This window comes from Elephas maximus, chromosome 13 (assembly GCF_024166365.1).
Source record: "Elephas maximus indicus isolate mEleMax1 chromosome 13, mEleMax1 primary haplotype, whole genome shotgun sequence".
In the NCBI taxonomy this organism is placed as follows: Eukaryota; Metazoa; Chordata; class Mammalia; order Proboscidea; family Elephantidae; genus Elephas; species Elephas maximus.
Window position 1 is genome coordinate 7828419 of NC_064831.1, and position 12585 is coordinate 7841003.

The following is a 12585-nucleotide window of genomic DNA, read 5'->3' on the forward strand; positions in this document are numbered from 1 at the left end:
TCTTGTTAGGGGGTTAGTGTTGTTTATTGTTAGGGGTTAGGGTTGTTTGTGGTTAGGGTGTTAGTGTTCTTTGTTGTTAGTGGGTTAGGGTTTTTTGTTGTTTGGTCAGGGTTGTTTGTTGTTAGGGGGTTAGTGTTGTTTGTTGTTAGGGGATTAGTGTTTGTTGTTAGGGGTTTAGGGTTGTTTCTTGTTGGGGTTTAGTGGTTTTTGTTGTTAGGGTGTTAGTGTTGTTTGTTGTTAGGGTGTCAGTGTTTTGTGTTGTTAGGGGGTTAGTGTTGTTTGATGTTAGGGGTTTAGGGTTGTTTGTTGTTAGGGTGTTAGGGTTGTTTGTTGATAAGGGGTTAGGTTTTGTGTTGTTAGGGGGTTAGAATTGTTCGTTGTTGGGGGTTAGTGTTGTTTGTTCTTAGGGGGTTAGTGTCGTTTGTTCCTAGGAGGTTAGGGTTGGTTGTTTTTAGGGTGTTAGTGTTGTTTGTTGTTAGGTGGTTAGTGCTGTTTGTTTTTAGGGGGTTAGTGTTGTTTCTTCTTCGGGTTTTAGTGTTGTTTGTTGTTAGTGTGTTAGGGTTGTTTGTTGTTTGGTTAGGGTTGTTTGTTTTTAGGGGGTTATGGTTGTTTGTTTTTAGGGGTTAGGGTTGTTTATTGTTTGGTTAGGGTTGTTTGTTGTTAGGGGGTTAGTGTTGTTTGTTGTTAGGGGGTTAGTGTTTATTTTTAGGGGTTTAGGGTTGTTTTTTGTTGGGGTTTAGTGGTTTTTGTTGTTAGGGTGTTAGTGTTGTTTCTAGTTAGGGTGTTAGTGTTTTGTGTTGTTAAGGGGTTAGTGTTGTTTGATGTTAGGGGTTCAGGTTTGTTTGTTGTTAGGGGGTTACTGTTGTTTGTTGTTAGGGTGTTAGGGGTGTTTGTTGTAAGTGGGTTAGGATTGTTTGTTGTTAGTGGGTTAGTGTTTTTGGTTTTTAGGGGTTAGGGTTGTTTGTTGTTTGGGGGTTAGAGTTTGTTGTTAGGGGGTTAGGGTTGTTTGTTGTTAGGGTGTTAGTGTTCTTTGACGTTAGGGGTTTAGGTTTGTTTGTTGTTGGCGGTTAGTGTTGTTTGTTGTTAGGGGGTTAGGTTTGTTTGTTGTTAGGGTGTTAGTGTTGTTTATTGTTAGTGGGTTATGGTTGTTTGTTGTTTGCTTAGGGTTGTTTGTGGTTGGGGGTTAGTGTTGTTTGTTGTTAGGGGTTTAGGGTTGTTTCTTGTTGGGGTTTAGCGGTTTTTGTTCTTAGGGTGTTAGTGTTGTTTGTTAGGGTGTTAGTGTTTTGTGTTGTTAGGGGGTTAGTGTTGTTTGATGTTAGGGGTTTAGGGTTGTTTGTTGTTAGGTTGTTAGGGTTGTTTGTTGATAAGAGGTTAGGTTTTGTGTTGTTAGGGGGTTAGGTTTGTTTGTCGTTAGTGGGTTAGGGTTGTTTGTTGTTAGTGGGTTAGAGTTTTTGGTTTTTAGGGGTTAGGGCTGTTTGTTGTTTGGGGGTTAGTGTTTGTTCTTAGGGGGCTAGGGTTGTTTGTTGTTAGGGTGTTAGTGTTCTTTGATGTTAGGGGTTTAGCGTTGTTTGTTGTTAGGGGGTTAGTGTTTGTTGTTAGGGTGTTAGGGTTGTTTGTTGTTTGTGGGTTAGGGTTGTTTGTTGATAAGGGGTTAGGTTTTGTGTTGTTAGGGGGTTAGTATTGTTCGTTGCTGGGGGTTAGTGTTGTTTGTTCTTAGGGCGTTAGTGTTGTTTGTTCTTAGGGGTTAGGGTTGGTTGTTGTTAGGGTGTTAGTGTTGTTTGTTGTTAGGGGGTTAGTGTTGTTTGTTGTTAGGGGTTAATGTTGTTTCTAGTTAGGGGGTTAGTGTTGTTTGTTGTTAGGGGCTTAGGGTTGTTTCTTGTTGGGGTTTAGTGGTGTTTGTTGTTCGGGTGTTAGTGTTCTTGTTAGGGGCTTAGTGTTGTTTGTTTTTAGGGGTTCAGTGTTGTTTGCTTTTAGGGTTTTAGGGTTGTTTGTTTTTTAGTGGTGAGTGTTGTTTGTTGTTAGGGGGTTAGGATTGTTTCTTTTCAGGGGGTTAGTGTTGTTTGTGGTTAGGGCGTTACTGTTGGATGTTGTTAGCGGGTTAGTGTTTTTTGTTGTTAGTGGGTTAGTGCTGTTTGTTGTTATTGGCTTAGTGTTGTTTGTTTTTAGGGGTTCAGTGTTGTTTGTTTTTAGGGTTTTAGGGTTGTTTGTTTTTAGGGGGTTAGTGTTGTTTGTTTTTAGGGGGTTAGGATTGTTTGTTGTTAGGGGGTTAGTGTTGGTTGTTGTTAGCGTGTCAGTGTTTTTTGTTGTTAGAGTGTTAGCGCTGTTTGTTGTTAGGGGCTTAGTGTTGTTTGTTTTAAGAGGTTCAGTATTGTTTTTTTTTAGGGTTTTAAGGTTGTTTGTTTTTAGGGGTTTAGTGTTGTTTGTTGTTAGGGGGTTAGTGTTTTTGTTCTTAGGGGTTAGTGTTGGTTGTTGTTAGAGGGTTAGTGTTGTTTGTTCTTAGGGGATGAGTGTTGTTTGTTTTTAGGGGTTTATTGTTGTTTCTTTTTAGGGGGTTAGTGTTGTTTGTTGTTAGGTGGTTAGGACTGTTGTTAGGGGGTTAGTATTGTTTGTTCTTACGGGGTTAGTGTTGTTTGTGGTTAGGGGGTTAGTGTTGAAGGTTGTTAGGGGGTTAGGACTGTTTGTTGTTAGGAGTTTAGGGGTGTTTGTTGTTAGGGGGTTAAGGTTGTTTGTTGTTAGGAGGTTAGTGTTGTTTGTTGTTACGGGGTTAGGTTAGTTTCTTGTTAGGGGTTTAGTGTTGTTTGTTGTTAGGGGGTTAGTGTTCGTTGTTAGGGGTTTAGGGTTGTTTCTTGTTGGGTTTTACTGGTTTTTGTTGTTAGGGTGTTAGTGTTGTTTGTTGTTAGGGTGTTAGTGTTTTGTGTTGTTAGGGGGTTAGTGTTGTTTGATGTTAGGGGTTTAGGGTTGTTTGTTGTTAGGGGGTTAGTGTTGTTTGTTGTTAGGTTGTTAGGGTTGTTTGTGGTTAGGGGGTTAGTGTTTGTTGTTAGGGGGTTAGGGTTGTTTGTTGTTAGGGGGTTAGTGTTGTTTGTTAGGGTGTTAGCATTGTTTGTTGTTCGGGTGTTAGTGTTTTGTGTTGTTAGGGGGTTAGTGTTTTTGGTTTTTAGGGGTTAGGGTTGTTTGTTGTTTGGGGGTTAGTGTTTGTTGTTAGGGTGTTAGTGTTCTTTGATGTTAGGGGTTTAGGGTTGTTTGTTGTTAGGGGGTTAGTGTTGTTTGTTGTTAGGGGGTTTGGGTTGTTTCTTGTTAGGGTGTTAGTCTTGTTTGTTGTTAGTGGGTTAGGTGTGTTTGTTGTTTGGTTAGGGTTGTTTGTTAGGGGGTTAGGGTTGTTTCTTGTTAAGGTTTTAGTGTTGTTTGTTGTTAGGGGTTTAGGGTTGTTTGTTGTTAGGGTGTTAGTGTTGTTTGTTCTTAAGGGGGTTAGTGTTGTTTGTTGTTAGGGGGTTAGTGTTGTTTCTTCTTAGGGGGTTAAAGTAGTTTCTTGTTAGGGGGTTAGTGTTGTTTGTTGATAGTGGGTTAGGTTTGTTTGCTGTTTGGTTAGGGTTGTTTGTTGTTAGGTGGTCAGTGTTGTTTGTTGTTAGGGGTTTAGGGTTGTTTCTTGTTGGGGTTTAGTGGTTTTTGTTTTTAGGGTGTTAGTGATTATTGTGGTTAGGGGGTTAGTGTTGTTGGTTGTTCGGGGGTTAGGATTGTTTGTTGTTAGGGGGTTAGGGTTGTTTGTTGTTTGGGGGTTAGGGTTGTTTGTTGTTACGGGGTTAGGGTTGTTGGTTGTTACGGGGTTAGTGTTGTTTGTTGTTAAGGGGTTAGGGTAGATTCTTGTTAGGGGTTTAGTGTTGTTTGTTGTTAGGGGGTTAGTGTTTGTTGTTAGGGGTTTAGGGTTGTTTCTTGTTGGGGTTTAGTTTTTTTTTGTTGTTCGGGTGTTAGTGTTGTTTGTTGTTAGGGTGTTAGTGTTTTGTGTTGTTAGGGTGGTAGTGTTGTTTGTTGTTAGTGGGTTAGGGTTTCTTGTTGTTTGGTCAGGGTTGTTTGTTGTTAGGGGGTTAGTGTTGTGTGTTGTTAGGGGTTTAGGGTTGTTTCTTGTTGGGGTTTAGTGTTTTTTGTTAGGGTGTTAGTGTTTATTGTGGTTAGGGGGTTAGTGTTGTTGGTTGTTCGGGGATTAGGATTGTTTGTTGTTAGGGGGTTAGGGTTGTTTGTTTGTTCGGGGTTAGGGTTGTTTGTTGTTACGGGGTTAGTGTTGTTTGTTGTTACCGTGTTAGGTTAGTTTCTTGTTACGGGTTTAGTGTTGTTTGTTGTTAGGGGGTTAGTGTTATTTGTTCTTAGGGGGTTAGGGTTGGTTGTTGTTAGGGTGTTAGTGTTGTTTGTTGTTAGGGGGTTAGTGTTGTTTGTTGTTAGGGGGTTAGTGTTGTTTCTTCTTAGGGGGTTAGTGTTTTTTCTTGTTAGGGGGTAGTGTTGTTTGTTGTTAGTCGGTTAGGGTTGTTTGTTGTTTGGTTAGGGTTGTTTGTTTTTAGGGGTTAGAGTTGTTTGTTGTTACGGGGTTAAAGTAGTTTCTTGTTTGGGGGGTTAGTGTTGTTTGTTGATAGTGGGTTAGGGTTGTTTGTTGTTTGGTTAGGGTTGTTTGTTGTTAGGGGGTTAGTGTTGTTTGTTGTTAGGGGTTTAGTGTTGTTTCTTGTTGGGGTTTAGTGGTTTTTGTTGTTAGGGTGTTAGTGATTATTGTGGTTAGGGGGTTAGTGTTGTTGGTTGTTCGGGGGTTAGGATTGTTTGTTGTTAGGGGGTTAGGGTTCTTTGTTGTTTGGGGGTTAGGGTTCTTTGTTGTTACGGGGTTAGTGTTGTTTGTTGTTAAGGGGTTAGGGTAGTTTCTTGTTAGGGGTTTAGTGTTGTTTGTTGTTAGGGGGTTAGTGTTTGTTGTTAGGGGTTTCGGGTTGTTTCTTGTTGGGGTTTAGTGGTTTTTGTTGTTAGGGTGTTAGTGTTGTTTGTTGTTAGGGTGTTAGTGTTTTGTGTTGTTAGGGGGTTAGTGTTGTTTGATGTTAGGGGTTTAGGGTTGTTTGTTGTTAGGGTGTTAGTGTTGTTTGTTGTTAGGGTGTTAGGGTTGTTTGTTGTTAGGGGTTTAGGGTTGTTTGTTGTTAGGGTGTTAGTGTTGTTTGTTGTTAGGGGTTTAGGGTTGTTTGTTGTTAGGATGTTAGTGTTTTTGTTGTTAGTGGGTTAGGGTTTTTTGTTGTTTGGTTAGGATTATTTGTTGTTAGGGTGTTAGTGTTGTTTGTTGTTAGGGGTTTAGGGTTGTTTGTTGTTAGGGTTTTAGTGTTGTTTGTTGTTAGGGAGTTAGGGTTGTTTGTTGTTAGGGTGTTAGTGTTGTTTTTTGTTGGTGGGTTAGGGATTTTTGTTGTTTGGTTAGGGTTGTTTTTTGTTAGGGGGTTAGTGTTGTTTGTTGTTAGGGGTTTAGAGTTGTATCTTGTTGGGGTTTAGTGGTTTTTGTTGTTAGGGTGTTAGTGTTTATTGTGGTTTGGGGTTAGTGTTGTTGGTTGTTCGGTGGGTTAGGATTGTTTGTTGTTTAGGGGTTAGGGTTGTTTGTTGTTTGGGGTTTAGGGTTGATTGTTGTTTGGGGGTTAGGGTTGTTTGTTGTTACGGTTTAGTGTTGTTTGTTGTTACGGGGTTAGGGTATTTTCTTGTTAGGGGTTCAGTGTTGTTTGTTGTTAGGGGGTTAGTGTTGTTTGTTGTTAGGGTGTTAGTGTTGTTTGTTGTTAGGGGGTTAGGGTTGTTTGTTGTTAGTGGGTTAGAGTTGTTTGTTGTTAGTGGGTTAGTTTTTTTGGTTTTTAGGGGTTAGGGTTGTTTGTTGTTAGGGGGTTAGGGTTGTTTGTTGTTAGGGTGTTAGTGTTCTTTGATGTTAGGGGTTTAGTGTTGTTTGTTGTTAGGGGGTTAGTGTTGTTTGTTGTTAGGGGGTTAGGGTTGTTTGTTGTTAGGGTGTTAGTGTTGTTTGTTGTTAGGGGGTTAGGGTTGTTTGTTGTTAGGGGGTTAGTGTATTTTGTACTTAGGGGTTTAGGTTTGTTTCTTGTTGGGGTTTAGGGGTTTTTGTTGTTAGGGTGTTAGTGTTCTTTGTTGTTAGGGTGTTAGTGTTTGTTGTTGTTGGTTAGGGTTGTTTGTTGTTAGGGTGTTAGTGTTCTTTGATGTTAGGGGTTTAGGGTTGTTTGTTGTTAGGGTGTTAGTGTTGTTTGTTGTTAGGGTGTTAGTGTTTTGTGTTGTTAGGGGGTTAGTGTTGTTTGATGTTAGGGGTTTAGGGTTGTTTTCTGTTAGGGGGTTAGTGTTGTTTGTTGTTAGGTTGTTAGGGTTGTTTGTTGTTAGGGTGTTAGTGTTGTTTGTTGTTAGGGAGTTAGGGTTGTTTTTTGTTAGGGTGTTAGTGTTGTTTGTTGTTGGTGGGTTAGGGTTTTTTGTTGTTTGGTTAGGGTTGTTTTTTGTTAGGGGTTTAGTGTTGTTTGTTGTGAGGGGTTTAGGGTTGTTTCTTGTTGGGGTTTAGTGGTTTTTGTTGTTAGGGTGTTAGTGTTGTTTGTTGTTAGGGTGTTAGTGGTTTGTGTTGTTAGGGGGTTAGTGTTGTTTGATGTTAGGGGTTCAGGGTTGTTTGTTGTTAGGGTGTTAGTGTTCTTTGATGTTAGGGGTTTAGGGTTGTTTGTTGTTAGGGTGTTAGTGTTGTTTGTTGTTAGGGGGTTAGGGTTGTTTCTTGTTACGGGGTTAGTGTTGTTTGTTGTTACGGGGTTAGGGTAGTTTCTTGTTACGGGTTTAGTGTTGTTTTTTGTTAGGGGGTTAGTGTTTGTTGTTAGGGGTTTAGGGTTGTTTCTTGTTGGGGTTTAGTGGTTTTTGTTGTTAGGGTGTTAGTGTTGTTTGTTGTTAGGGTGTTAGTGTTTTGTGTTGTTAGGGGGTTAGTGTTGTTTGATGTTAGGGGTTTAGGGTTGTTTGTTGTTAGTGGGTTAGTGTTGTTTGTTGTTAGTGGGTTAGTGTTTTTGGTTTTTAGGGGTTAGGGTTGTTTGTTGCTTGGGGGTTAGTGTTTGCTGTAAGGGGTTTAGGGTTGTTTGTTGTTAGGGTGTTAGTGTTCTTTGATGTTAGGCGTTTAGGGTTGTTTCTTGTTAGGGGGTTAGTGTTGTTTATTGTTAGGGGTTAGGGTTGTTTGTGGTTAGGGTGTTAGTGTTGTTTGTGGTTAGGTTGTTAGTGTTGTTTGTTGTTAGGGGGTTAGGGTTGTTTGTTGTTAGGGTGTTAGTGTTGTTTGTTGTTAGTGGGTTATTTTTGTTTGTTGCTTGGTTAGGGTTGTTTGTTGTTAGGGGGTTAGTGTTGTTTGTTGTTAGTGGGTTAGGGTTGTTTGTTGTTAGTTGGTTAGTGTTTTTGGTTTTCAGGGGTTAGGGTTGTTTGTTGTTTGGGGGTTAGGGTTTCTTGTTTGGGGGTTAGGGTTGTTTGTTGTTAAGGTTTTAGTGTTCTTTGATGTTAGGGGTTTAGGGTTGTTTGTTGTTAGGGGGTTAGTGTTGTTTGTTGTTAGGGGGTTAGGGTTGTTTGTTGTTAGGGGTTTAGGGTTGTTTCTTGTTGGGGTTTAGTGGTTTTTGTTGTTAGGGTGTTAGTCTTTATTGTGGTTAGCGGGTTAGTGTTGTTGCTTGTTCGGGGGTTAGGATTGTTTGTTGTTGGGGGTTAGGGTTGTTTGTTGTTTGGGGGTTAGGGCTGTTTGTTGTTACGGGGTTAGTGTTGTTTGTTGTTACGGGGTTTGGGTAGTTCCTTGTTAGGGGTTTAGTGTTGTTTGTTGTTAGGGGGTTAGTGTTTGTTGTTAGGGGTTTCGGGTTGTTTCTTGTTGGGGTTTAGTGGTTTTTGTTGTTACGGTGTTAGTGTTGTTTGTTGTTAGGGTGTTAGTGTTTTGTGTTGTTAGGGGGTTAGTGTTTGATGTTAGGGGTTTAGGGTTGTTTGTTGTTAGGGGGTTAGTGTTGTTTGTTGTTAGGGTGTTAGGGTTGTTTGTTGTTAGTGGTTTAGGGTTGTTTGTTGTTAGTGGGTTAGTGTTTTTGGTTTTTAGGGGTTAGGTTTGTTTGTTGTTTGGGGTTTAGTGTTTGTTGTTAGGGGGTTAGTGTTGTTTGTTGTTAGGGTGTTAGTGTTCTTTGACGTTAGGGGTTTAGGGTTGTTTGTTGTTATGGGGTTAGTGTTGTTCGTTGTTAGGGGGTTAGGGTTGTTTCTTGCTACGGGGTTAGTGTTGTTTGTTGTTACGGGGTTAGGGTAGTTTCTTGTTCGGGGTTTAGTGTTGTTTTTTGTTAGGGGGTTACTGTTTGTTGTTAGGGGTTCAGGGTTGTTTGCTGTTAAGGTGTTAGTGTTGTTTGTTGTTAGGGAGTTAGGGTTGTTTGTTGTTAGGGTGTTAGTGTTGTTTGTTGTTAGTGGGTTAGGGTTTTTTGTTGTTTGGTTAGGGTTTTTTTTTGTTAGGGGGTTAGGGTTGTTTGTTGTTTGGGGGTTAGGGTTGTCTGTTGTTACGGGTTAGTGTTGTTTGTTGTTACGGGGTTAGGGTAGTTTCTTGTTAGGGGTTCAGTGTTGTTTGTTGTTAGGGGGTTAGTGTTTGTTGTTAGGGGTTTAGGGTTGTTTCTTGTTGGGGTTTAGTGGTTTCTGTTGTTAGGGTGTTAGTGTTGTTTGATGTTAGGGTGTTAGTGTTTTGTGTTGTTAGGGGGTTAGTGTTGTTTGATGTTAGGGGTTCAGCGTTGTGTGTTGTTAGGGGGTTAGTGTTGTTTGATGTTAGGGGTTCAGGGTTGTTTGTTGTTAGGGTGTTAGTGTTCTTTGATGTTAGGGGTTTAGGGTTGTTTGTTGTTAGGGTGTTAGTGTTGTTTGTTGTTAGGGGGTTAGGGTTGTTTCTTGTTACGGGGTTAGTGTTGTTTGTTGTTACGGGGTTAGGGTAGTTTCTTGTTACGGGTTTAGTGTTCTTTTTTGTTAGGGGGTTAGTGTTTGTTGTTAGGGGTTTAGGGTTGTTTCTTGCTGGGGTTTAGTGTTTTTTGTTGTTAGGGTGTTAGTGTTGTTTGTTGTTAGGGTGTTAGTGTTTTGTGTTGTTAGGGGGTTAGTGTTGTTTGATGTTAGGGGTTTAGGGTTGTTTGTTATTAGGGGGTTAGGGTTGTTTGTTGTTAGGGGGTTAGTGTTGTTTTTTCTTAGGGGTTTAGGGTTGTTTCTTGTTGGGGTTTAGTGGTTTTGTTGTTAGGGTGTTAGTGTTGTTTGTTGTTAGGGTGTTAGTGTTTTGTGATGTTAGGGTGCTAGTGTTGTTTGATGGTAGGGGTTTAGGGTTGTTTGTTGTTAGGGGGTTAGTGTTTTTTGTTGTTAGGGTGTTAGTGTTGTTTGTTGTTAGTGGGTTAGGGTTGTTTGTTGTTAGTGGGTTAGTGTTTTTGGTTTTTAGGGGTTAGGGTTGTTTGTTCTTTGGGGGTTAGTGTTTGTTGCTAGCGGGTTAGGGTTGTTTGTTGTTAGGGTGTTAGTGTTCTTTGATGTTAGGCGTTTAGGGTTGTTTGTTGTTCGGGGGTTATTGTTGTTTGTTGTTAGGGGGATAGGGTTGTTTGTTGTTAGGGGGTTAGTGTTGTTTGTTGTTAGGGGGTTAGGGTTGTTTGTTGTTAGGGTGTTAGTGTTGTTTGTTGTTAGTGGGTTAGGGTTGTTTGTTGTTTGGTTAGGATTGTTTGTTGTTAGGGGGTTAGTGTTGTTTGTTGTTAGGGGGTTAGTGTTGTTTGTTGTCAGGGGTTTAGGGTTGTTTCTTGTTGGGGTTTAGTGGTTTTTGTTGTTAGGGTGTTAGTCTTTATTGTGGTTAGGGGGTTAGTGTTGTTGGTTGTTCGGGGGTTAGGATTGTTTGTTGTTAGGGGGTTAGGGTTGTTTGTTGTTTGGGGGTTAGGGCTGTTTGTTGTTACGGGGTTAGTGTTGTTTGTTGTTACGGGGTTAGGGTAGTTTCTTGTTAGGGGTTTAGTGTTGTTTGTTGTTAGGGGGTTAGTGTTTGTTGTTAGGGGTTTAGGGTTGTTTCTTGTTGGGGTTTAGTGGTTTTTGTTGTTAGGGTGTTAGTGTTGTTTGTTGTTAGGGTGTTAGTGTTTTGTGTTGTTAGGGGGTTAGTGTTGTTTGATGTTCGGGGTTTAGGGTTGTTTGTTGTTAGGGGGTTAGTGTTGTTTGTTGTTAGTGTGTTAGGGTTGTTTGTTGTTAGTGGTTTAGGGTAGTTTGTTGTTAGTGGGTTAGTGTTTTTGGTTTTTAGGGTTTAGGTTTGTTTGTTGTTAGGGTGTTAGTGTTGTTTGTTGTTAGGGAGTTAGGGTTGTTTTTTGTTAGGGTGTTAGTGATGTTTGTTGTTGGTGGGTTAGGGTTTTTTGTTGTTTGGTTAGGGTTGTTTTTTGTTAGGGAGTTAGTGTTGTTTGTTGTGAGGGGTTTAGGGTTGTTTCTTGTTGGCGTTTAGTGGTTTTTGTTGTTAGGGTGTTAGTGTTTATTGTGGTTAGGGGGTTAGTGTTGTTGGTTGTTCGGTGGGTTAGGATTGTTTGTTGTTAAGGGGTTAGGGTTGTTTGTTGTTTGGGGTTTAGGGTTGTTTGTTGTTACGGGTTAGTGTTGTTTGTTGTTACGGGGTTAGGGTATTTTCTTGTTAGGGGTTCAGTGTTGTTTGTTGTTAGGGGGTTAGTGTTTGTTGTTAGGGGTTTAGGGTTGTTTCTTGTTGGGGTTTAGTGATTTCTGTTGTTAGGGTGTTAGTGTTGTTTGTTGTTAGGGTGTTAGTGTTTTGTGTTGTTAGGGGGTTAGTGTTGTTTGATGTTAGGGGTTCAGGGTTGTTTGTTGTTAGGGGGTTAGTGTTGTTTGATGTTAGGGGTTCAGGGTTGTTTGTTGTTAGGGTGTTAGTGTTCTTTGATGTTAGGGGTTTAGGGTTGTTTGTTCTTAGGGTGTTAGTGTTGTTTGTTGTTAGGGGGTTAGGGTTGTTTCTTGTTACGGGGTTAGTGTTGTTTGTTGTTACGGGGTTAGGGTAGTTTCTTTTTACGGTTTTAGTGTTGCTTTTTGTTAGAGGGTTAGTGTTTGTTGTTAGGGGTTTAGGGTTGTTTCTTGTTGGGGTTTAGTGGTTTTTGTTGTTAGGGTGTTAGTGTTGTTTGTTGTTAGGGTGTTAGTGTTTTGTGTTGTTAGGGGGTTAGTGTTGTTTGATGTTAGGGGTTTAGGGTTGTTTGTTGTTAGTGGGTTAGGGTTGTTTGTTGTTAGTGGGTTAGTGTTTTTGGTTTTTAGGGGTTAGGGTTATTTGTTGCTTGGGGGTTAGTGTTTGCTGTAAGGGGTTTAGGGTTGTTTGTTGTTAGGGTGTTAGTGTTCTTTGATGTTAGGCGTTTAGGGTTGTTTCTTGTTAGGGGGTTAGTGTTGTTTATTGTTAGGGGTTAGGGTTGTTTGTGGTTAGGGTGTTAGTGTTGTTTGTGGTTAGGTTGTTAGTGTTGTTTGTTGTTAGGGGGTTAGGGTTGTTTGTTGTTAGGGTGTTAGTGTTGTTTGTTGTTAGTGGGTTATTTTTGTTTGTTGCTTGGTTAGGGTTGTTTGTTGTTCGGGGGTTAGTGTTGTTTGTTGCTAGTGGGTTAGGGTTGTTTGTTGTTAGTTGGTTAGTGTTTTTCGTTTTCAGGGGTTAGGGTTGTTTGTTGTTTGGGGGTTAGGGTTTCTTGTTTGGGGGTTAGTTTTGTTTGTTGTTAGGGTTTTAGTGTTCTTTGATGTTAGGTGTTTAGGGTTGTTTGTTGTTAGGGGGTTAGTGTTGTTTGTTGTTAGGGGGTTAGGGTTGTTTGTTGTTAGGGTGTTAGTGTTGTTTGTTGTTAGGGGGTTAGGGTTTTTTGTTGTTTGGTTAGGATTGTTTGTTGTTAGGGGGTTAGTGTTGTTTGTTGTTAGGGGGTTAGTGTTGTTTGTTGTTAGGGGTTTAGGGTTGTTTCTTGTTGGGGTTTAGTGGTTTTTGTTGTTAGGGTGTTAGTCTTTATTGTGGTTAGCGGGTTAGTGTTGTTGGCTGTTCGGGGGTTAGGATTGTTTGTTGTTGGGGGTTAGGGTTGTTTGTTGTTTGGGGGTTAGGGCTGTTTGTTGTTACGGGGTTAGTGTTGTTTCTTGTTATGGGGTTTGGGTAGTTCCTTGTTAGGGGTTTAGCGTTGTTTGTTGTTAGGGGGTTAGTGTTTGTTGTTAGGGGTTTCGGGTTGTTTCTTGTTGGGGGTTAGTGGTTTTTGTTGTTAGGGTGTTAGTGTTGTTTGTTGTTAGGGTGTTAGTGTTTTGTGTTGTTAGGGGGTTAGTGTTGTTTGATGTTAGGGGTTTAGGGTTGTTTGTTGTTAGTGGGTTAGGGTTGTTTGTTGTTAGTGGGTTAGTGTTTTTGGTTTTTAGGGCTTAGGGTTGTTTGTTGTTTGGGGGTTAGTGTTTGTTTTTAGGGGGCTAGGGTTGTTTGTTGTTAGGGTGTTAGTGTTCTTTGATGTTAGGGGTTTAGGGTTGTTTGTTGTTAGGGGGTTAGTGTTGTTTGTTGTTAGGGTGTTAGGGTTGTTTGTTGTTAGTGGGTTAGGGTTGTTTGTTGATAAGGGGTTAGGTTTTGTGTTGTTAGGGGGTTAGTATTGTTTGTTGCTTTGG